The sequence below is a fragment of the Vulpes lagopus genome, chromosome 1 (assembly GCF_018345385.1).
Source record: "Vulpes lagopus strain Blue_001 chromosome 1, ASM1834538v1, whole genome shotgun sequence".
Classification (NCBI taxonomy): domain Eukaryota; kingdom Metazoa; phylum Chordata; class Mammalia; order Carnivora; family Canidae; genus Vulpes; species Vulpes lagopus.
Window position 1 is genome coordinate 34315957 of NC_054824.1, and position 23826 is coordinate 34339782.

General features: G+C 35.2%; 1 pseudogene; it reads right to left on the reverse strand.

Annotated features, from left to right (window-relative positions):
- Positions 1 to 19308: 19308 nt before the first annotated feature.
- On the reverse strand, positions 19309 to 19914 carry LOC121486508 (annotated as a pseudogene).
- Between the last annotated feature and the right edge of the window lie 3912 nt (positions 19915 to 23826).

Sequence of the window (23826 nt, forward strand, 5' to 3'; positions counted from 1 at the left end):
TAGTTTAGTGAGTTTCAAAAGTTTTATGGCACACTCTGTAAGGTTGCAGGAAAATAGGGCCTCATACACTGTGGTAAGTGTCTAGGGGGCTACAACATCCTTGGAAGACCATTTGGCAATATCTTTTGCTTGGTGATACTTGACAAGGATGGCATTTTTGTTTTAGTGACTGTCTTTATAAATTTGCACAACATTCCTCATTTCCTACTGCTTTGGACACTAATCTCTTAGTTTCCTTTTATGCACAATGATATATCTGGTGTTTCTTAATCTTCCTCTCCCTCATCCTTTCCTAACTCAGTATTATTCACTATTAGTATTTTTTGACTATCTACCTTTGTACCTCGTGTCATAGCTTTTCTTTGACCTCCCCAAATGTACTTTCCACCCTCATCTCTGTCTGCTGACTTGTGTGGACTAGATCACCAGGTTTCTGGCCTCCTGGCTTCCAGTTATGTTCAGCAGGAGACCCAAACAAGGGAGGAGAGTGAAGTCAGGGACCTTCTGTGGGGTTGCTTCAGATTGGTGTGCCTTTGATCTTTCAAGGAAGCCTCCTCTATAGAACTTTTCTCTCTGGGTTCAAATCATAGCTCTTCACTCTCATATTTTTGGATCCCGAGGTGGAACAGCTCTGCTGTTAATATCTTTACAGTGCCCTCACCTTTGTAGTTTTCTCAACTAAGCCTTGCTTGAATGTCCTTAATTTGAGTGGGCAGTTTTCTGTCTTTTTCTTTTTTTTTTCCCTCTTGGGTTCCTGAATAATTCACTTACTATCTGTGGGTATTTAGAGCTACCATACTTTATTTGTAATTCTGGTATATAAAAGTTCATAAAAGTAAACCTTTCTTTTCTTTTCTTAGCACAAACTTACTTGGCAGGCAAAACTGGAGCAGAACTCTTCAGTTTTTTTTTTAATCTATGACTTAATATGTATATCCATGTTTCATTGAAGAAAAATTTTTAAAGCTGCCTTTAGATATCTTTTTACTATGGAGAATTTTGAATATGTACAAAAGTGTATAACAAACTCACATGTGCTTATTACCCAGGCTCAACAGTTATCTATTCATGATCAATCTGGTCCCATTTATATCAACTTTACTTTTTTTTCCCCCAGGGCCCAATCAGGAGACAGAAACTACACAGTAATTTGAACAGTAGAACAGTAATATACAAACTTACTAAGTATGACAAAATATTGGAATAGTAGTGAATTGGACAGTAAGAAGTAAACAGAGCTCTAAAGAATATAGAAAGAGTAAATAAAATAATCAGTCACTACCCCTAGGGCTGAGATAGAGTGCCTAAGGAAGAGCCCCCACGCTCAAGATCTAGGTCTTGGCCATAGAACTCACTGGATAGCAGAGCTGTGACTGTGATACTGAGCTCATAGAACATGCTTGGGAATGTCTCATGGGGTAGCATGGGAAGCCACTCCCAGGGTGGTGTTTTGCTGAAGTTACTCAGCTATAAGACATTGATGTTGTTATTTTTATTGATATTCATATTGTTTCATCTTGCTATCTGGTATATCTATGCTATCTGGTATATCTGTGTTCTAAGTGTATCTTGTGCATTTCCTCCCCCAGATCTGGAATCACTCATTTCTCCAAGGAGTTCTGATCCCTTTCACTGAAAAAATAGTATTTGAAGTCCACAATCTGTGTGCTAGGAGTGCTCCTTGCTCTGGGATAGTCACTGTTTCCAAAGACTTCGGTGGACATAAATAGAAATAAATATATTATATTATATAAAATATAATATAAAATAAATAAAAACATATACATATATAAATATAATAAATATAAAGTATTTTATGCATATAAGAATATCTATAAAATACTCACAAGTTCATACTAACACTTTTAATTTAAATTTAGGGCTACCAGATTTTTTACTTAACCTCTTCCTCTCTGCTCTCCTATGCTGAAATCCTAGCTCTCAAGAATGCTGGGATTGATAGAATTAGATTAGCACATAATTTCTCATTTGCTTTATCTGATACTGCCCATGCAGCAATCTCAGAATAGCAACTACAATATTGCTACTAACAATATAATTGCTAAAGTGGTTATGTTATCACTGTTGTTCTTGATTATATGCTGCATTTTAAATTCACTGGTGTTGTTTTTCTCAGGTGATTGTACCAGCATCTGGATAATGAATAAGTTTGTTTCACTTTATTTTAAATTCTACACTTTATCTTTTATTTCAAGATAATTTTGGCTAATAAAAGATTTACAAATATAATACAGAGAGTTCCAGTATATCCTTCATCAGCTTGCACTTATCTTAACATGTTAAATAGCCATAGAACATTTACTAAAACTAAGAAATTATCCTCAGTCAGATACTAAAAGCACAGAATTTACTCAGATTTTACAAACTTTTGTGTTAATATTATTATTACTATTTTGTTTCAGGAATCCATACAGAATCCCACCTCTTATTTAATCATGTTTTCATTATCTCCTCCCATCATTGTATCCATAGTCTTTCCTTGTCTTTCATGACATCAACACTTTGAAGAATACTGGGCAGTTATTTTATAGCACGTCTCTAAGTTTGGGCTTGTCTGATATTTTTTTCTTGATTAGCTTGAGGCTATACATTTTGAAGAAGGATACTGCAAAGGTGATATGATCATGTTCCCCTCTCAGGGCATAACATCAGGGGACACATAATGTCAATATGTGTTACTAGTGTTGTTTATCTTTATTATTTGACTAAATGGGGTCTTCTAGGATTCTCTATTGCAAATCACTTTTTCCTTTGTAATTGCTAAATATTTTGGGGAAGATACCTTGAGATTGTGCAAGTATTCTGTTTCTGCCTAAACTTTGCACACTGATTTTAGCTTCCATTAGTGAATTCTACCACAATGATTATTACTATGATTTTATAATGATGATTTTCTATTTCTTTCATTCTTTCTACACTTATTAATTGGAATGCTTCTGTGAAGAATAAATGTTACATTGATTGATTCATTCCTTTATTTATTCATTTAGTTATTCATAGATTGACACATAGTATAGACTCATGGATGTTTAGTTTGGTCTTGGATTATAGAACAACTGTTGTTATTTTTGGGCACAAATGCTCCTAGCTCAACTTATATATTCTTAACTCCAGCCCTAGAATCAACTACTTTTCAGGTAGCCCCGGTGGCGTAGTGGTTTAGCGTCGCCTGCAGCCCAGGGTGTAATCTTGGAGACCCAGGATCAAGTCCCATGCTTCTTCCTCTGCCTGTGTCTCTGCCTCTCTCTAGCTCTGTATCTCTCATGAGTAAATAAAATAAAATTAAAAAAAAAGAGCAATGCATTTAAAAAAAAAACTACTTTTCTAAGGAACTTTGATTCCTTTAATTGGAGAATGGCATTAGAAATTGAGATTTGGGTATGAGCAGGACTCATTGCTCCTTCAGTGCCATAAAACTGGGGAATAAATACGTAAATAAGTAAAAAATATATCTGTATTTCTGTATCTATTTATCAGAAAATATAATTTAAATATTTATTCATATTGATATCTGACTCCAGTCCAGCACTACGGGTTTATCTTATGCTTTCCTTTTCCTTATTTGTAACTTCTTTCTTCATCAGTGAGAATCTTGCCTCTCATTATCTGCAATATATTTACTTATTTATTCAACTTTAGTATACAAGTGGTTTCAGAATTGGTATCCCATACTCCTTTTCAACATTATATAGCCTTGACTTGTCTCTGATCTTAGAATAAAGTATGCCAATTTTTACTATCAAAGATGTTAACAAATTTTCATGTTTGTGAAAGCCCTTTTAGAGTTTTATTTCTTGGACCATATTTTTAGTGTTAAGGGGAGGGTTAGAGAACTTTTTAAGGCTTTACACTCTGAAGACTACATTTGTTTTGGACACAGAGACAACAAATATGGCCTTGGCTTATGGAGCTCTCTAATTTTTGTTTCTCTGAGCTAATTAGCATGGAGAAGGGCTTCTGCCAATAGTCCTGCTTACCCTGGTTCCTTTTATCTGTTGTAAGTAGGCAAGCAGGCAATATACTATTTCAAGGTGAATCTTTCCATCTACAGAAAGTTAGTTTTTACTGGTATTTTCTGAGTTTCATTGGTATTCATCCTCATGTCTTTCCATTTTTTTCTCTTCTCTTTCAGCTTAATATCAGCAGTTATATTTAATTTAGAATCTGCAGATTATATGAGATTATATTTATCTCTTTCTTTGGCAGAAAATGAAGTTTGAGTTTTTGTGTTTTGTTTTTCTCCCTGTTGTTTTTCTATAATTTTCCAGCATAATCAGAGAGGAAAATTGCTGGTTTGATTTTTAATGGACACACTCAGTAAAGAAAGAGTTTGGCAATCTTATATTTTTACTGTCTCTTTCTCTCAACTTGAGTGGTAGAAATATGGATACTGGGGAACCAGTAACATTGGTAAATAAATCCAGATTTTGGATATACAGAAATGTGAATTGCAATACAGCTTTACTACTTATGGTCTGTTCAATTTACCATGTTGAGCAATTTATTATTACTGAACCACAGTTTCCTCAAAGTAGGGACCATAATAACCATTTTACAGGGTAGTTGCAAGGATTATATGCTCACGGTTTGCCTTCCGAGATGTTCAACATTTATTAGAGTTCCCTGCTGCCAACAACTGTATTGAACTTTTTAGCAGGTGCTGAGTAGTATGAGAAAGTCTTTCTTTTTTTGTTTTACTAAATAAATCTAAGTGATACATTTTAATCTTTTAACAGTTTGTGTCTCTTGGTTCAGAGAGAGGTCAAATCTACAATACATGATCATCATGTAAATTGCTATAATCTTTGGAAAAAGAGACACTCTGATTTTTAAGAGAAGCATAGGCATGAACTCAAAATTATCAGTCCTGTATCAAAACCCCAAATTTATAATTAAAGAAAAACAAACATTGTCTAGTTGCCTTTCAAAAGCGTTATTGGGTTTAGATTTTCTTTACCTAAGAGTTCTATGAACATTATGAGATCAGACAAGAAATCACTATCATCTTCCCTTCTTTTATTTGTCAAAAGTAGAAGTCATCTTAACAGATTCCTGAGAAAATTATCTGCTGCTCCTAGATGATTATAACTCTACTTCTTCTATTTACATAGTGTTCAATGCCTCCTAAAAATATAAGTATTATATATATATATTTTTCTTAAGTTCTGAAACTATAGTTTCAGAAAATAAACAGAAAGATAATCTATCATATGAATGACAGTATCACTTTATTACTTACTGTTTGTGGAACTGACAGAAAATAGCTGAAAATAAGGTCAGCAGTTTCCTCAAAGTTGGCACAGAAGATAGTTATCTCATTTCCCTTCTCACTATGTAGTATACACACACATAAATACTGTACACTAATATAGCTGTAAGAAAGGACAAAAAGGGTGTATTTTTCCATTTTTGAAATATTAAATTATACAATAGAATATTTAGCATATTAGATATTTAATATACACTCAAATATTGAATGTATATTATATATATATCACAAATATATATTATTCCTATTTTCTTGTGCTTTAAATGCAAGTATTGTCTGTGCACTGGTAATCCAGTGCAGGTGGAAGCAAACAGTTTTGTTTGCTTCTGGGATACAAAGGACTCTTCTACATAAGTCACATTTATATTTTAATTATAAAAGGGCATTTGAGGGATCCCTGGGTGGCGCAGCAGTTTGGCGCCTGCCTTTGGCCCAGGGCGCGATCCTGGAGACCTGGGATCGAATCCCACATCGGGCTCCCGGTGCATGGAGCCTGCTTCTCCCTCTGCCTGTGTCTCTGCCTCTCTCTCTCTCACTGTGTGCCTATCATAAATAAATAAAAAAAATTAAAAAAAAAAAATTTAAAAGGGCATTTGAAATACATTGCTGTTTTCTGAAGGAACACTGTGTAGTTTCCACAAATAATTGGAAAAGAAGTCCAGCTACAATCCTTTATTAAACTTCAGAGAACACCCTACTTTAATATTAAATGTGTATTTTCACTCTGCTATGTCTTAACAAATTCACAGACCAATATTTCTCCTTGAAATTAAAATACACCTCTAGTCAAAAACCATAAATAAAGATTAAAACATGAAAATATAAGAACTTTAATTTTATGGACTTTAAGTGGATAGATTTGAGATATGAATCATCATGACAGTGATATTTTCTATTTGTAAAAGTATATTTTCTAAGATGTTTTATGAAAATATTACTTTTCTTCTGTAATCATCTCATTTATCATGTAGAAAGAAAACAGTAATTAAAATAAAAATGCCAAAAAAAATAAAATAAAATAAAAATGCCTTAGAAATAAAGCCTCACTAAATGATATTTCTAGAAAAATAATTTTGAAAGTAATTCTATTTAAAAATGAAATTTAGTAATTGAGAAATATAAGTTAAGTTCAATTTATATGTTTATTTTTGGACATTAACCTTTGAAGTTTGATGACATATTTTAAATTGTGAGTCTTAACGAAAGCTGAAGGAAACTGCAAGGGAGTCAAGATACTAATGTAACTCTGTGTAATAGTACTTAAAGACTCAGTAAGGGTGAATACAGTGTCTTCAGAAGAAGTTTCTTTATTCCTCTAGAAATGATGTGCAATCTAATAGTGGCAATAAGGGAAAAAGAACACTGGGTTGTATCCTGAGCTAGAACTTGTCGTGTGGGAATGGTAAAAGATAAAAAAGTGTAAGTGTAAGGGATGTTAGAGGTGGTAGGGACATCTTTCAATATTTTGAATATCACACACGGGACAAAGAAGCAAGGAAGGAGGATAATGAGGAGTAAAAGATTTGGTATAAGTCCAGAAGCTATAACACTTTTGGATTGTTGAAGGGATTTAACAGTGAAGTTGAGTGTAGTAAAAACAGAAGTCATTGGTGAAGGTAACAAAAAGTGTCAAGCTAGGACTTTAAGAAGTTTCTCAGGAATAGAGTTGTAAAACAAAAACAAAATTTAAATACCATCTCCAGCAACACCATCACTTTCTGTCACCATCACTACCACCACCACCAAGAACAAGTTTGTCACGTGTATAAATCAGTGAGGAATTTAGTAGAGTGTCTTGGAGCTTGGAGAATGAATTAGAAAAAGAAGAAAGTGGGTTATTTAAGTTATATGAATTTCAAAAAAGCAGTAATTGAATGATGGTGGCAAGAGCATTCTGCCAGTAAAGAGAGTTGTATACCAGTCCATTTGTGAGAAACACTGTGTTGTCAGGCTTCAAATAAAGGAAAGAAGTGGAAAGAGTGTTTGAAAAGAAAGTTGAATTGTATTTATGGGGTAAAAGAGAAACTAAGGAAGAAATAGTGAGGGAGGAGTCAGCATGGAACTGATTAAGGTAGAAATAAGAGAAGGGAGGAAGTAATCATGGTGAAGGATTTTTGAAGGTGCTTTGGAGGGACATGAAAGCAAGCCTGGAGGGGAGTATTGAATGGGATACTCATGTGAAAGATCATACAAAACTTATATGGCAGTCCCAATAATTAAAACTTTTATGGCAGTTCAAATAATGGAATTGCTCTAAGAGATTTTCATGCTTGTCCATTAAAAAAGGAACTAATACCAAAGTATTGTTGGAAAAATCATTTGCTGGAATATTTGAGGCTTGATGAAGGCATGATACAGATATACTGGGTTCCAGAACTTTGTGATGACCAGTTTGCTCAAATTATGGGATATGGAATAGAAGCCTGACATTTAACAGGATGAGCATCATGGTAGTTTAGCTGGTCATGTTTGAGAAGTAATGGCTCCCAATTGTTATATTTGGCAGGTAAAAAAAATGTTTCAATGCATATTACTATAGGCAAACATTGATTATCTAATTTCTTACTTTATAAAAGATAGAAAAACCAAGAGCAAATTTTGGGACTTGGCAGGGCTACAGTAAGTGGTAGAAGTGAAAAGTCCTTGGGAAAAAAAAATTATCCAAATTCCAAAAACATTGTTAATCTAGGAACAGAGCAGATCCTGTTCATTCAGGATAAATGATATTCTTTGAAATCAGTATCAAATTTCTAGTTGAAGCGTGGATATGAGAGATTATACTATAAATTTACCTCTGATTATAAAATGAGCAATGGTAATATTCTTTCAGGAGCCATAACTCTTTTCTGAATCAAATAATCACTTACATAGCATCTTTCAGGGCCCGATTATTTTTTCCAAAACAAATACAATATTAATGGAATGCAAAGAGCACAAACATGAGTAAAAACATTATTATTCTAATCTTAGCAACATGTTTCACATATGGATATTATTGGCTTTACTCTGACTTTTTTGGTCATCTTATTAAAAACTTTGTTGTCCCTACTCCTACTTTAGAATGACTTACAGAAAACTCAAAAAAATTGTGTCAGATGTCAGTGCAAGGGAAATAATTTTGTTTTACTAGATGCAAACTTCTCTTGGGTTATGGAAACAATTATTTGTAATTACTGTGTTAAATTCTTTTGATAGTTATGTCTACAAAATAGGTGTGTATGAAAAATATTTAGTTCAGATTGAAAAATAAATATATTTAAAGAATAAATAGAGATTTGAAAAACTTATCTAATACTTTACTGCCTATTATCTTTTGAAATTTTTTACATTTGTAGAGATCTTATATTCTAAAAGGAGTGTCAAGATATAATTAAGTAGAAGATTAAATTTCTGAATTTTGTTTATAGCATTTTTTAAAGACTTGGGTAAAGATTCATATACGCTGTCTTACCAAGGTGTGTACCTGTTAGCAAGTATGTCCCAATGTGTTCTGCTTGCATAAGGAGCTGTCATTATCATGAGTGACTTTGATCCATTTCTTCTTGCATATGTGTGCATGTGTATGTGTGAACATTGTTTCATTTCTGACTCCTTAATGAAAAATTTCAGAAATAGGTGAATAACATTAACTAATATTCTTCCCAAAGGGAAAATGTTATCCAACCTAAAAAATACTTCGTTTCTCTAAGATGCACAATATTCGATGAAGTGTAGTCTATTGACAATCTTTTTGCTAGACTAAGAAACAAAGAGAGAATTCTCAAATAAAATTAGAAATGAAAGAGAGAAATTTCAAGTGATAAAGCAGAAACACAAAGGATCATAAGAAACTACTATGAACTATTATATGCCAACAAATTGGATAAATCTAGAAATGGATAAATTTCTAGAAATATAAAATTTACTAAAACTGAAAAAGGAAATAGAAAGTCTGAACAGATTAGTAAGCAAATTGAATCTGTAATCAAAAACCTTCTAACAAAGAAAAGCCCAGGACCAGATGGTTTTATTAGTGAATGCTGCCATACATTTGAAGAATAATTAATATCAATCTTTCCCAAACTCTTCCAAACAATTGGGGAGGAGAGAACACTTCCAAACTCATTTTACAAGGCCAGCATTACCCTGATACCAAAGTCAGAAAGACTGCAAGAAAAAGCTATAGACCGATATCTTTGATAAATATCAATGCAAAAATTCTCAATAAAATATTACCAAACCTGGGAGGCCCCGGTGGCGCAGCGGCTTAGCGCCACCTGCAGCCTGAGGTGTGATCCTGGAGACCTGGGATCGAGTCCCATATTGGGCTCCCTGCATAGAGCCTGCTTCTCCCTCTGCCTGTGTCTTTGCCTCTCCCTCTCTCTGTATCTCTCATGAATAAATAAATAAAATATTTAAAAAAATAAAATATTACCAAACCTAATTCAACAACACATTAAAAGGATCACACACCATGTTCAAGTGGATATATCTCTGAAATGCAAGAGTGATTCAATGAATGCAAATCAATAAGTATGACACATCACATTAATAAAATGAAGGATGAAAATCATACAATCGTTTCAATAAATGGAGAAAAAATATTTGACAAAATAGAACATCTAAAAACCCTCAACAAATTGATTATGGAAGAAGCAAACCTCAATATAATAAAGATGATATTATAGGGGTTACTTTTTTCTTTCTTTCCTGTCTGAGTTAAGCCATGGAATGCTGCTGGAGAAGCACAGCTGGTGTGAGCTGGATCAATTAAATTATCATAAGCAGCAGGGGGATGGAGGAGGGGAGGACTCACAAGCCAGGACCATTATTACCAACAAACCCACAGCTAACATCACATTTCACAATGAAAGATTAAAAGCTTTTCCTCTAAGATTAGGAACAAGATTGGCCTAATCTCACCAGACTTTTATTTTTAAGATTAAAAAAGTATTTTTTATTTTTCATAAGAGACACAGAGAGAGAGAGGCAGAGACATAGGCAGAGGGAGAAGCAGGCTCCCTGTGGAGAGTCTGTTGTGGGACTCGATCCCAGGACCCCAGAATTATGACCTGAGCCAAAGGCAGATACTCAACCACTGAGCCACCCAGGTGCCCCAAGATTTTATTTATTATTTATTTGAGAGAGAGAGAGAGGAAGAGAGAGAGAGCGTGAGTGAGAGAACACAAGCAGGAGGACGGGCAGAGGGAGAGGGAGAAGCAGCCTCCCCACTGAGCAGGGATCCCAGGGCCTCAGGATCATGACCTGAGCCAAAGACAGACTTAACTGACTGAGTCATCTAGGTGCTCTTACTCTCACCAATCTTATTCAACATAGTCTTGATCCTTACTAGAACAATCAGGCAACAAAAAAGAAATAAAAGACATCGAAAATCAGAAAGGAAAAGGTAATATTGTCTTTTTTTGCAGATGATATAATATTATATATACAAATCCTAAAGACTACACTAAAAAACTCTAGTCAATCAATAAATTTAGCAAAGTTGTAGGATATAAGGCCAACATACAGAAATCAGTTGTGTTTCTATAGACTGACAACAAAATATCTGAAAAAGAAATTTAAAAATTCCATTTACAATAGCAACAAAACAATATAAAACTTAGGAATAAATTCAATGAGGGAAAGTTCTATATACTGAAAACAATAAGACTTTGATAAAAGAAATTTAATAAGACACAAACAAGTAGAAAAATATGATGTGTTCATGCATTGGAAGAATTAATACTGTGAAAATGTCCATACTACCCAAAACCATCTATAGATTTAATGCAATCTCTATCAAAATTCCAATGGCATTTTTCACAGAAAAAGAATACAATCCTAAAATTTATATGGAGCCACAAAATATCCTGAATAGCCAAAGTAACCCTGAGATAGAAGAACAAAGCTGGAGGCATCACATTGATTTCAAATTATACCACAAAGCTACAGTAATAACAGTATGATACTGATAAAATAATAGGCACATACACCAATAGAACAGAATTGAGAACCTAGAAATATGCCTTGCGTATATGGTAAATTAATATTTGACAATGGAGAGAGGATAGGCTCCTCAATAAATGGTGATGGGAAAACTCAATAATCATATATAGAAAAGTGAAATTGGATCCCTTATACTACGCACAAATATCAACTCAAGATGCACTAGAGACTTAAACACAAGACCTGAAAACATATAACACCTAGAAGAAAAAGAGTGAAAACACTCCTTTACATTGAACTTGTCAATGATTTTTTGGATATAACATCAAAGCACAAATCAGAAAAGCAAAAAATTTAAAGGGGGAACTACATCAAACTAAGAGGTTTTGCTCAGCAAAGTAACCAATAAAATGAAAAAGTGGCTTATGAAATGGGAGAAAACATTTGCCAACCATATATCTGGTCCAAAATATATAAAGAACTCATACAATTCAATCACCAAAAACATTAAAATCAGCAATCAAAGTAAAAATGTACAAGGCAACAGAGAGACATTTTTCCAAAGAAGACATCCAAATGACCAGTAGAAACAAGAAAACTTGCTCAATATTACAAATCATGAGAAAAGTGTAAATCTAAACCACAAAGAGATGCCATCTCACATCTGTTACAAGGACTATTATTAAAAAAAACCAAAAACCCAAGAGGTAACAAGTGTAGGTGAAGGTGTGGAAGAAAAGGGAACCTCTGAGCACTGTTGGTGGGAATGTAACTTCGACCACTTTGGTAGAGTATGGAGCTTCCTCAAAAAATTTAAAGTAGAACTACTGTATGTTCCAAAATTCCCATTTCTGAATGAATCCTAAAGAAATGAAAGCTCTCCTATGTTTATTACAGCATTATTAACAATAGCCAAAATATGGGAACAATTTAAGGGTTCATCAGTAGACGAATAAATAAAGAATTCTGGATATAAATATATGATGGACTGTTATTCAGCCATGAGAAAGAAGAAAATTCTACTGTTTGTGACAATGTGTATGGGCCTTGAAGGCATATGAGAAGTAAATAAGTCAGACAGAGAAAGGTGAACACTGTGTGATATCTCTCATAAGAGGAATCTAAAAAAGCTAAACTCCCAGAGTAGAATGGTGGCTACCAGGGGCTGGGGCTGGGGGCATTGGGGAGGTATTGGCCAAGGAGTATATAATTGCAGTTATAAGATGTGTAAGTTTGGGGATCTAATGTACACTGTTTGATTATAGTTAAAATACTGTATTATATGCTTGAAAGTTGTGAAGAGAATAGTCTTAAATATTCTCACCACAAATAAGAAATAAAAATTATGTGATGTGATGGAGGTGTTAGCTAAGGCTAAGTGGTAGTCGCATTGCAATATATGTGTATTAAATCAAGTTATACACTTTAAATTTACTTGATGATATACGTCTATTAAATATCAATTAACACACACATAAATTAGAATATTTATCTAAGTTGAGGACATCTGGATGGCATGTAAATATTTTGAGACTCACTAGCATTTTCTATTTAGGAGTCATTAAGCACAGCATCCCATTAGTTCAAATATGTATGTACATATATATGCTTTATTTATTATTTTATGTTTATAAAAGAAACATTCCCAGAAAGGGATGACATAATAGGCATCCCAATAAATGGCACACACTTGAAAAACAACTTTTATTTCACTTACCTCAGTAGTTCGACAGAAGGAGTAAGTCTGTATACTTGAGTCAAAAGGAGGGCACCATCAGTTTGCAAACTATGGAAAAAATCTAAGAAGGATAATAATGTTCCACAAATTTGCAAGCACCATGATAAATTATATTTATTTTGTTTTCATTGTTGTGGAGAGAACAGTAAAAGTGGAAGACTTGAGAAGCTTTGCTAAAAATTATGGCTTCAAGTTTACCTTCATGGCTGTTCTTTGGGTTGGCAGGCCTAAAATATCAGCTATTTTACATTTTTTAAAAAAAGATTTTATTTATTTATTCATGGGAGACAGAGAGAGAGAGAGAGAGAGAGAGAGAATGAGAGGCAGAGACACAGGCAGAGGGAGAAGCAGGCTTCATGCAGGAAGCCTGATGTGGGACTCGATCCTGGGACTCCGAGATCATACCCTGAGCCAAAGGCAGATGCTCAGCTGCTGAGCTACCCAGGCATCCCAGCTATTTTACATTTCTAATGAAGGCTGGCAATTGAAATTGATTTGTATAATCTATTTTAATACATGGAGAAATAATTCAAAATCTAAAAATAAAAACGTTCTGTGGGCTGAATACTATACAGTCTGCCAAACAGAACATGTTAGCCAGTTTATAAAAGTTATGGCTTCGCCCCTTTGAGGCTGCATGAAAAAAAAAAGTTATGGCTTCTAATCTATTCCGTTACTTTACTGTGATATCCACCTTTAAATAATACTTCCTTCTTGGCTATGATTCAAGAGGTAATAATAATAAGCAAATGTTTATAAAATGGTTTTTATATACCAGGCACTCTGTATCCTAAGTGCTAAAGTCTTCACAAGTACTCAACTAACCTTAACTTTACTTCAGTGAGAAACTGAAGATTAGAGTTAAATAATATGCCCCGATTTGCCAGACTAGAAGAAGTTGAGTAAAGCATCCAGCACAGCATAGACAAACTCAGTGGTAGCAATCATTGAGATGGCTTGTCGCTGAGTAGCCCTGGTTGTGGGGATATTAAATATCTTTTCCCAAAGTCACCAAGGTAGTTGGTACTAGATAATAATACTCTATTTCTTCCCCTTGAAACTAGGCTTTTCTCATCAAGCAAGACTGCCTTGAGTTTTAAAGTATCTTGTCTCTAAGTTCAATAATTCTAGTGAGTTTTATCAAAAGCAATAAGGAATTTCTTTTGACTCCCTCCATCTTTATCTAATCAATTTGTCAGCAGTGCATGAAGCAATTTTTACAAGAAAGTGGTTGGAAGAAATTCTGCAGTTACACTTTTCTCAGGAAATCTTTTAAAAACAGTTTCATGAACACATATTGCTTTTCTCACATATTTCTTAAATCTTCTACTTAAGCCTCAAAAGACATATTAGGCATTGTTTTGGGGTTTGTTTGTTTTTGTTCTTTGAAGATGTAAGAGAAAATACGGGTTTACTCAGATATTTCCCTAAATACCTTACAAATCTTAGAGAACCTTGAGAGTTTATTTCTGGGGCTTCATAAAGGAACATAACTCCTTTATCAGACAATGGTTACCCATGTTTCAGAGTCTTTCAGTAACAAAAATGTCAAGAATCATGATTTTCTTGAAGTTAAATGACACCTACTTTGATTCTTTTTCTTTTTTCCTTCCTTCCTTCCTTCCTTCCTTCCTTCCTTCCTTCCTTCCTTCCTTCCTTCCTTCCTTCTTTCTTCTTTCGTTCCTTTTTTTTTTTTTTTTGAGAGAGAGAGTGCTTGCAGAGAGGGGGGCCAAGGGAGAGGGGAGGAGAGAGTCCCAACAGGCTCTATGCTCAGCAGTTTATGGAGGATCTGATCCCACAACTCCAGACCATGACCTGAGCCAAATCAAGAGCCAGAAGCCCAACTGACCGAGCCATACAGATCAGTCATTTTTCTCTTGAGTGTTTCCCTCTTTAAAAATGTGAAGAAAAGAGATAACTCCCAAAGTTATACATTGTGCATTGTGCATAAATTGTAATGTTCACTGTAGGCTTTGGTCTTTTAACTTATTATTCTAGAGGCCATATGTGGAAATCAGACTTAATGGAGTGAAAACAGGAATTCTGTGTTACACTAGCACACGATTCTTGCCGAAGTAGATTTCCCGTCATTCATTTTACCAGTTTTTTTTAAATTTTATTTATTTATTCATGAGAGACAGACAGAGAGAGAGAGAGAGAGAGAGAGAGAGACAAAAGAATAGGCAGAGAGGGAAGCAGGCTCCCTGTGGAGAGCCTGTGATCCCAAGACCTCAGAACCACCACCTGAGCCAAAGGCAGATTCAACCACTGAGCTACCCAAGTGCCCACATTTTACCAGTGTTTATATAGCATTTAGAGTTGCCCTGTTAGGTGCCAGATATTGAGTCCTGGATATTCCAGACTCATGTTTTTTGCTGCTGTTGTTAAAACTTCAGAACTTCAGGTTATATTACTATTCATAGTTACAAGTATAATTGCTTTTCTCAAAACACCTAATTTTTAAAATGAAGGCAAGTACATTTTGACTGTTGAGTACAAGCTATATAAAAATGGAGTCATCTTCTATTTTATAATTTATCATATAAATTCTAAGAATTGTCTGAAGAGACACACCTTCTGTCTTAATACATTTGTATACCATCATCATTTTTATGTTTTTAAAATTGAACTGTCTTAGATAGAACCATACATCTTTGAATATTTTTTTTGCCTAAAAAATACTATCAATGACAATTATACCTTCCCTAAACAAAAATAAGCCAGGATTATGCATGAGAGCCATAGATGCCAATAAGTCTTGTATAAGAAACATGACACAATTTAAATACACCCTTACTGCTTGAGTTATTTGAAACACTGTTTTTATGAAGCCCAGGTCTTAGGTTTGAATCTTGGGTGACCCAATTAATTTTCTTCATTTTAAAGTTACAGACTTTAATCTTAAAGTAGGTTAAATGTAAGTTATCACTGGCAAATAGAATTGAGTAAAATAATAGTGTAGAATTGATGAAAATCTACCAGTAATTTATACCGTAAGCTCAGGAATTTGAGTATTAAAATGACCTGATGTCAATCTCCTGCTCCTCTAGAAATTTCTTAACATTCTTGGCTAATGCTTACCTGGGGTTTCGTTAACTTGTCTGTAATGGGTGGTCACTTCTTATGGGAAGCATGACTGATACTGAGATATTATAGCCATTAGGAACTCTTACTGATATTGAAACTAATGCCTTTTAATGGATTTCTTGTCTCACTAATTCTCTCAATCCATTGCTTGAATGATATAGTTCAGGACCTTTTACCATTTAACTCACATTCCCCTAAAACATGCTAGAGTTTATTAGTATATATCTTTAAATGATATGCCAAAAGTGATCATTATGTTTCACATGTGCTCTGACTAGTAGAGCCTACCGTCACTTCCTGTGATCTAACCATATGCTTCCATCATCATAGCCTGAATATGCACTTTCATTTGGCAGTTATAATTAGATTCATTCATAGGAAATCTGAGGACAGTATTATCCTTTTCCTAAATAATAAAATTTGTTTGACCATATTTGTGTGTGTGTGTGTATGTCTGATCCTACTGTCAGAAAGCTGTAAGTTTGATTATAAATGCTTGTGTTTGGCACATTTATTGGCTTCTTTTGCTTGGATTTGATTTCTCATTCATTTCACACATGTGTCCTTTATGAAAAGATTTTGACCAAGAGTAAAGTAATTTATGAAACTTGGCAGTGTTTTAAAGGTAATTGGTTCATCAACTTGAATTGGTTCATTCATAAATGAATTCTCTATGGCTAGAAACTAATTCATTCAAGTGATCAATGGATTAATTAATTAATCAATTATTCAACTCAATTATAGTTTTTTTAAAAAAGATTTTATTTATTTATTCATGAGAGACACACATAGAGAGGCAGAGACACAGGCAGAGGGAGCCTGCTGTGGCACTTGATCCCAGGCCCTGGGGATCATGACCTGAGCTGAAGGCAGACACCCAACCACTGAGCCACCCAGTGCCCCTCAATTATAAATTTTGAGTGGCCACTGTGCTCAAGATATTTGGTATAAAGAAGAAAGAGACACAATTTCTCCTTAGTGCTGTTCTTCCAGAGAGCTTATAAACAACTGGGAAGAAAAGAAATACAAGCACAAGATAATAGTACAATGTGAAGGGATATCCATCTACCCAACCACTTATCAGTCATACTCTGGGACACTTAAAGACCTACTAGAAATATTCTACTATCTTCTTGTGTATGTTGGGATTTAGTTCATTACTGTTGATTTTTCCCTATTTTCTAGTGTGGAGACTACTCTCCTTGATACATAAATTAAAAGCAAAATGGATATTGAATAATATTGATTTAGTTTTCCAGAATTTCCAAGTGTTTTCATATTTTCTTGCTATCCTAATTTTATTGGTTTCTAGTTAGATTTCATTGTGGCAAGAAAACACACGTTTTATATAGTGTCCAAGGTTTTGAGTTTTACTTAGTAGGTAGAATAGGGAAAAATACAACTACTTTATCATCTCAAAAGTAGAAATCCTGGTGGTAGTTTCCTATATAACATCTATTTTCTCCTTCTTACTAGCATAACCTTATTATTATTTTTTCTTTTGGAGGGAGGAGGGAGGCAATATGCCAAGTTTAAAATACTTACCTTCCTAGACTTCTGTGCCTGTAGGGGCAGCCATGTGATCAAGTTTTGGCACATAATAAAACAGCTAAAGCCTACTCACTAAGACCTCTAGAAAAGTTATCATTCTCCTAATAAAAGGTACACCTTCATCTACCTTTCTTCCCTTATTTCTGACTGATATGTATACATGATGCCTGGAGATAAAACAGCTATCTTGCGCCCAAGAGAACAAAGCCACCCACTAAAATTAGTAGAGAAAGAAGCCAAGCTGAATTTGAATTCTTCATCCACTCCTTGAGCAGCTGGACCAGCCTTAAGGTTCCCAATCAAGGAATATTTATTACGGGAAAAAATCCTCTAGGTTTAAGCTATGCTATGCTAGCTGACTTTTTGTTATGTACACAAAACATAATCTTAGCAAATTGTTCATCCTGCTTTTTTCCACCCAATTTGCAATCAAGCTTTCACTCTACCTTCAAAATCCAGCTCAAGGCAAATTCCACTAGGATGACTTCCGTGGTCCAACCCTAAAACAGAAGCCCTGTTCAGCTGCCTTCACACCAAATACCACCTTCTTTCATGCTTCATCTCACTACATTAAAAAAAAAAAAAAAAAAAGATCCTTTCTTCATTAAAAAATTCTTGAAGGCAGGCATTATGCCTTTCTTTGGCATTCCCCCCGCCTACCCACCCTTGTAATGCCAGGAATTTAAGCAGAGACCTGAAGTGGAACCAGTCTACTTATATAGGACTAAATACAAAGTAATGCAATAATCTTGACTTGAGCTATCTGGTTCAGTAGTCTGGCATAATGTCACATACAAGCTCAGTCACTGCACATAATGATTTTTTAGCTGTCAGTTCTAGCACAGTAGAGTCATGTTAGGGGGAATGTAAAAAGTAGGCACCGCCTCTTACCATGTTCTCCCTCATACTGCAGGCCTCCCTCTGCCCCTGTGTTAGAGGCCGCAGAGATCACTCACCAGTTGGCTCACGGCTGGCCCAACAGAGAGGGGCCAACCACTGTCCTCCAATGACAGTCAGACTTGCCTGCACAGCAGTACCTGTGTCTCTAGCCTGAACTCCTGTATAAGAATTTGGCTCTGCCAATGGCAGCTGGAGAGGGTAATAGGACCTCCTGCTGGATGAAAGAAGTTGGGTAAATGAACAGGTGAGCTGCAAGGGTCATCTGCAAAGAGATCAGCAACGATAAGCTAACAACTCATTCAGACATATGCTTTGACATCCAACTCCCAAACCTACCTGTAGCATGAGGGGAAGCCATCTTCCATGGGAGAGAAATCAGTGTGATAGGAGACTATATTCTTTCCACTGAGTCTTTCCAGGAACCAGGGCTTCAAGGCACAAATCTTCTGGTTCTTTCTTCTCTCAAGCCCCCCTGTACTCTTATCACTCTCACTCCTTGTGCTGCCATTGCTTCTGCTACTGTTTTTCCTCCTCCTCCTCCTCCTCCTCCTTCTTCTTTCTCCTTCTTCTTCTTGTTCTTGTTGTTGTTGTTGTTGTTGTTGTTCTTCTTCTTCTTCTTCTTCTTCTTCTTCTTCTTCTTCTTCTTCTTCTTCTTCTTCTTCTTCTTCTTCTTCTTCTTCTTCTTCTCCTTCTCCTTCTCCTTCTCCTTCTCCTTCTCCTTCTCCTTCTCCTTCATTTCTTTTTCTTCTTTTCTAGCAGCAGCAGCAGCAGCAGCAGCAGCAGCAGCAGCAGCAGCAGCAACAGGAGTCCATCTCTGTTATTCTCCAAACAGGGCAGGTTTCATTGAGTGAAGGAACCTAAGGAGCTTCTTTCTTTTTCTAGAAGAATTCCTCATAGGGTCAGCTTCTCAAATTCTGCTGACTTTGCCTCTTCCTTCTGCTCTTCCTCAGCAGGCATCAGAGAATATTTAGTTCCTCCTGGTTGCATAAAACAATACAACAATCCTTTGCAAAGTGGTCTTCATAGCTGCACTTCTTGCAGGTGATGTACAGGACAGCCTTGAGAGTTATCTGCCCAGTATAATCATGAAAGGACTGCCTCCGCCTCTCTTCTTGCTCAGTGATAATGTCAAGGTCTCTCTTAGTCTCTTGGTTGACAACTTTCATGGAGAGGGATACTTCTATCCTATTATTTTTCATCCATCAGCCAATAAGCTTCACCCACACCTTTTCTCTGACACCTACTATCTCAGAGGGCTTATCCATGAGACAGGATGACATGTGGGTTCGATTGCCCAGACCTTGCTTCTGACAGCCTGGAATTTTGATAAAAGCTTCACAGTATGTCACCATAACAATCTTTGTTGGAAAATAGTGTGGAAAGCATGCAAGACCTCCATGGTCTTAGGTCTTTCTGAATTCATCCCTAATGTTCTATGGCTCCTCTATTTCTCTTCCACTAAAGGTAATTCAAGTGTCTCTGTGTCAGCTCTCAGTCTCCTGGCCACAGCATTGTGTGAACCAACCAAATCAGGCCTTATTTGACACTTTCATTTGGCAACTTGGCAGGACTCAATAAATGTTTGTTAAACAGGCAGATAAACAAAATTTTCTAAATAGCAATTGTTTCATTGCAGTTTGTTGTTGTTGTTTGCAACTATTTTCTAAGTAACTAACTTTATATAATAGGGCTGTGTTGGCATATTTCATTTTTCTTGGCACTACTGGAAATAGCTGAGACACTGGACAGGAATTATTGCCAGAGTTATTAAATACATTTAATTAAAGTAAAACAACATCAATTCATCTGTTCTTTATGAAATTGGCAAGCCCATTTCCTCTGTGGTGCCAAATTTGGGTTATATATGTATTTTGTATTTGAAAAGTAGTTTACATGCCTAAGGATGTGGAGTATCTTCCTGTACAGATTTTTGTGATGTTTTGGCTCCCTGAAGTTCTCATGCGATAAATGGAATTGTTCTTCTGGGATCCATCTTGGAACCACTATATACTTGCTGTTTGGCTGCCTGTGTGATGCTAGGATGCCTTTATGACCATCCCAAACTATCACTGATTTTGCCTGAGAAGGAGTGAACTACTTTTCCTTTCTGCTGGAGTTATCATCTTTTCTCTCCCCTACTGTAATCTACTTTCACCTCTCCTCTTTCTTAACTCCTGTCTGGGTTCATTTTTCAAATGACTCCAAGGGAAATCTTTTATTTAGCAGCCCTCTAAGGGTAGAACCAACAGTTCTTAGTACCAGTCTCTTATAATATCCTTAGAGCAGGATGAGAGGTGTAGAGTATTATGAAATGGAGCATGGAAGGACTGAAAGAGTGTCCAATTAGTTAATGCTTGCCTCCTATTTTCCTGATTTTTTCAGATGTGGATGCTTTTTGGTGCATGCATTTCTTTTAAGAATGGCATATATTCTAATATATTTAGCAACTCTGTAGAGTAAATATAGATTCATGCACTTTTTTGGGACAAAGTAGAAGTAAAATTGTAGATGCATTATAAGTATATATATGTATATTTTGAAACATATTTCCTATCTATGATTATATAAAAACAAGGAAATTGCCTTTCACAATGACATTGGGTGGAGGTATATAGTGGTAACCTTGAAATAAAAATTGCAGATAAACAAAATGCCATGATTATCAAGATGGCACTGAGTCTGGAAATTAAAAGTAAAAAAAAGTGTTATATCCTAACATACAGGAAAAAGTGTAGTGTGATGAACAATATACTATACTAATGTTAGAATATTGTTTCTAAGAAAAAAACATGATTCTGAGTATATACTTAACTCTATGAACCTCAGTTTTAATCTATAAAATAGAATGAATATTTAATATTAATAATTAGTATTTAATGAATATTTACCCTGCCTTTATCACAGAGTAATTGGAAGGATAATTAACATCATAAAAGTGAAAATGCTTTAATACCTCCCAAATGCTACAAACGTAGGCTTTATTTAATATAGTTAATAAAAATATATGCAGACAATAATTATCACCAGAAAAAGCCAGAAATCCAGAAGTTTCAACTGGTTAGTTGTGTGGGTGGGTAAATCCTATATGAGGGTAAAATTCTACATGTAAAAGATAAGCTTTCTGTGTTTATTTAACAAAATATTGCAGTAGCATTATTTCCAGAAGAATATCGAAATTCAATTATGACCCAACAAACAGCTGCAAAAGATGCTTCTATATGATTAAAATAAAAAAATATAACAGCACATTATTAGAACAAATCCAATAATAACAGGAAGCTAATCATGAATAGATCCCATCCTGTTCCCTTTCCTAGAAGCAAAGTTTTAACTCAGCTGATTCTTCTGATATTTTTCCAAATTATGTTCTTAAAAAATATTTATATATTTGAGAGAGAAACAGAGAGAGTGAGTATGAGTAAGGGGGAGGGACAGTGAGAGAAGCAGACTCACAGCTAAGCAGGGAGCCCTGCCGGGCTCAATCCCAGGACCCTGGCATCATGACCTAACCTGAAGGCAGATGCTTAACCAACTTAGTCACCCAGGCACCTCTATATTGTATGTTTCTCAGAATATTTTTTGGATTGATAACTTTTAGATTCTACTATTTGATTTCCTATAATAAAAATGAAGATTTAGCTTTTTAAACCTCCCCATCACTCCTCCATTTCTCTCAATTTTATCCATTCAAACACTGAAATTAAATCAAAGATCAATTGCTTTTATCAATGTTTATGCAAATACATCACTGGAGTCAAAGTAACGCACCCTGTGGCAAACCCTCGCTTGTGAGGTTTTTGTATTGTATAATAATTGTCTACTTCCCACATGTCCAGGTTGCTGTCTCAATATTTTTAATTTATACCTTTCCCTTTGTAGCTCTCTGTTTATTCCCCATAATCTAGACTGTTTACAGCAGTTACAAAGCTGTCACATTGAGGTCTCTCTTCATTGTTTTCTGATTTGATCCTATATTTCCTGACCCATCTTTCTCTTTATTGATTTGCTCATGAATTTGCTGAAGGATGTTTTTCAGGACTTCTCAAGAAAGGTGTCATGGGAGGCATATATGAAAATGCCTGATGTTCCTCTATCCTCACATGTGATGAGAGTTTGGCTGGGTAGAGAATCATTTTGAAAAGCATTTTCCCTCATAATTTTAAAGTACTTTCTCCAATGTCACGTAACATTTAGTGATGCTTGTGAGAGTTTTGCTCTTTTGTTCATGACTTACCACTTTTAAATTTCTAGAGACTTTAGAATTTTCTATTTCTTATACTAAAATTTTATAATGTGTGCTCTGGTATGGATCTGTTTTTATTCCTTTTTTCTGAGTATTGGAAGCCTTTTTCAATTAGCAATGTATATTCTTTATTTCAGGGAAATTTTTTTGATTTCTTTCTTTAATACTCTCTTCCTTTGAATTTTCCTTATTCTCTATAAAACTGATTTGTCAAATACTAAATCTTCTATATAATACCTCTAAATTTCTTAATTTTTGCTCATAGTTTTCTTTGTTCTTTATCTTTCTCTCTCTTTATTCATTATATTTCCTTAACATTGTCTTTCTAAGTTTCTATTGAAATTTTTTCAGCAGCTGTATTTTGTGATAAAGAGTTTTTCTTGTTTCCTGATATTTTTCTTTTCCAAAGTGTGATGTGCAGATTTCTAAGGTGGCCTCCAAAATTCCTGGCTTCTTACATGTACACCTTAAATAATTAATTCCTCTTGAGTGTGGAAGAAAACTACGACTATGGTGGTATACATATTTTTTAAGATTTTATTTATTTATGAGAGAGAGAGAGGCAGAGACACAGGCAGAGGGAGAAGCAGGCTCCATGCAGGGAGCCTCATGTGGGACTCGATCCCGGGTCTCCAGGATCAGGCCCTGGGCTGAAGGTGGCGCTAAACTGCTGAGCCACCCAGGTTACCGTGTATATTGTTTTCTTGACTATATTACATTGCATGAAAGAAAGGATGCACAATTAAGTTATTGATCAGTAGACTTTGACTTAATTAAAAAGAAGATTGTAGTGGGTAGGCTTGAGGTAATCAGATAAGTCCTTCAAAGGAAGCCCATTTCCCAGTGATAGAAGTCAGAGATCTGAATTTCTACTGATCTAATACCATTTGTGTTAAAAACAGGTTAGGGGAGCCACCTGACAAGGAACTGTTGGGTGCTCCCTAGGAAATGAGAATAGTTCCTGGCCTATGGCTGGCAAAAAACTTCAGGGATCTTGCTCAGTCTTATAACCACCAGGAAGTGAATTCTTTCACCAACCAGTTGGTTTGGAAGAGGAGTCTAAACTTCAAATGAGACTCCAGACCAGGCTAA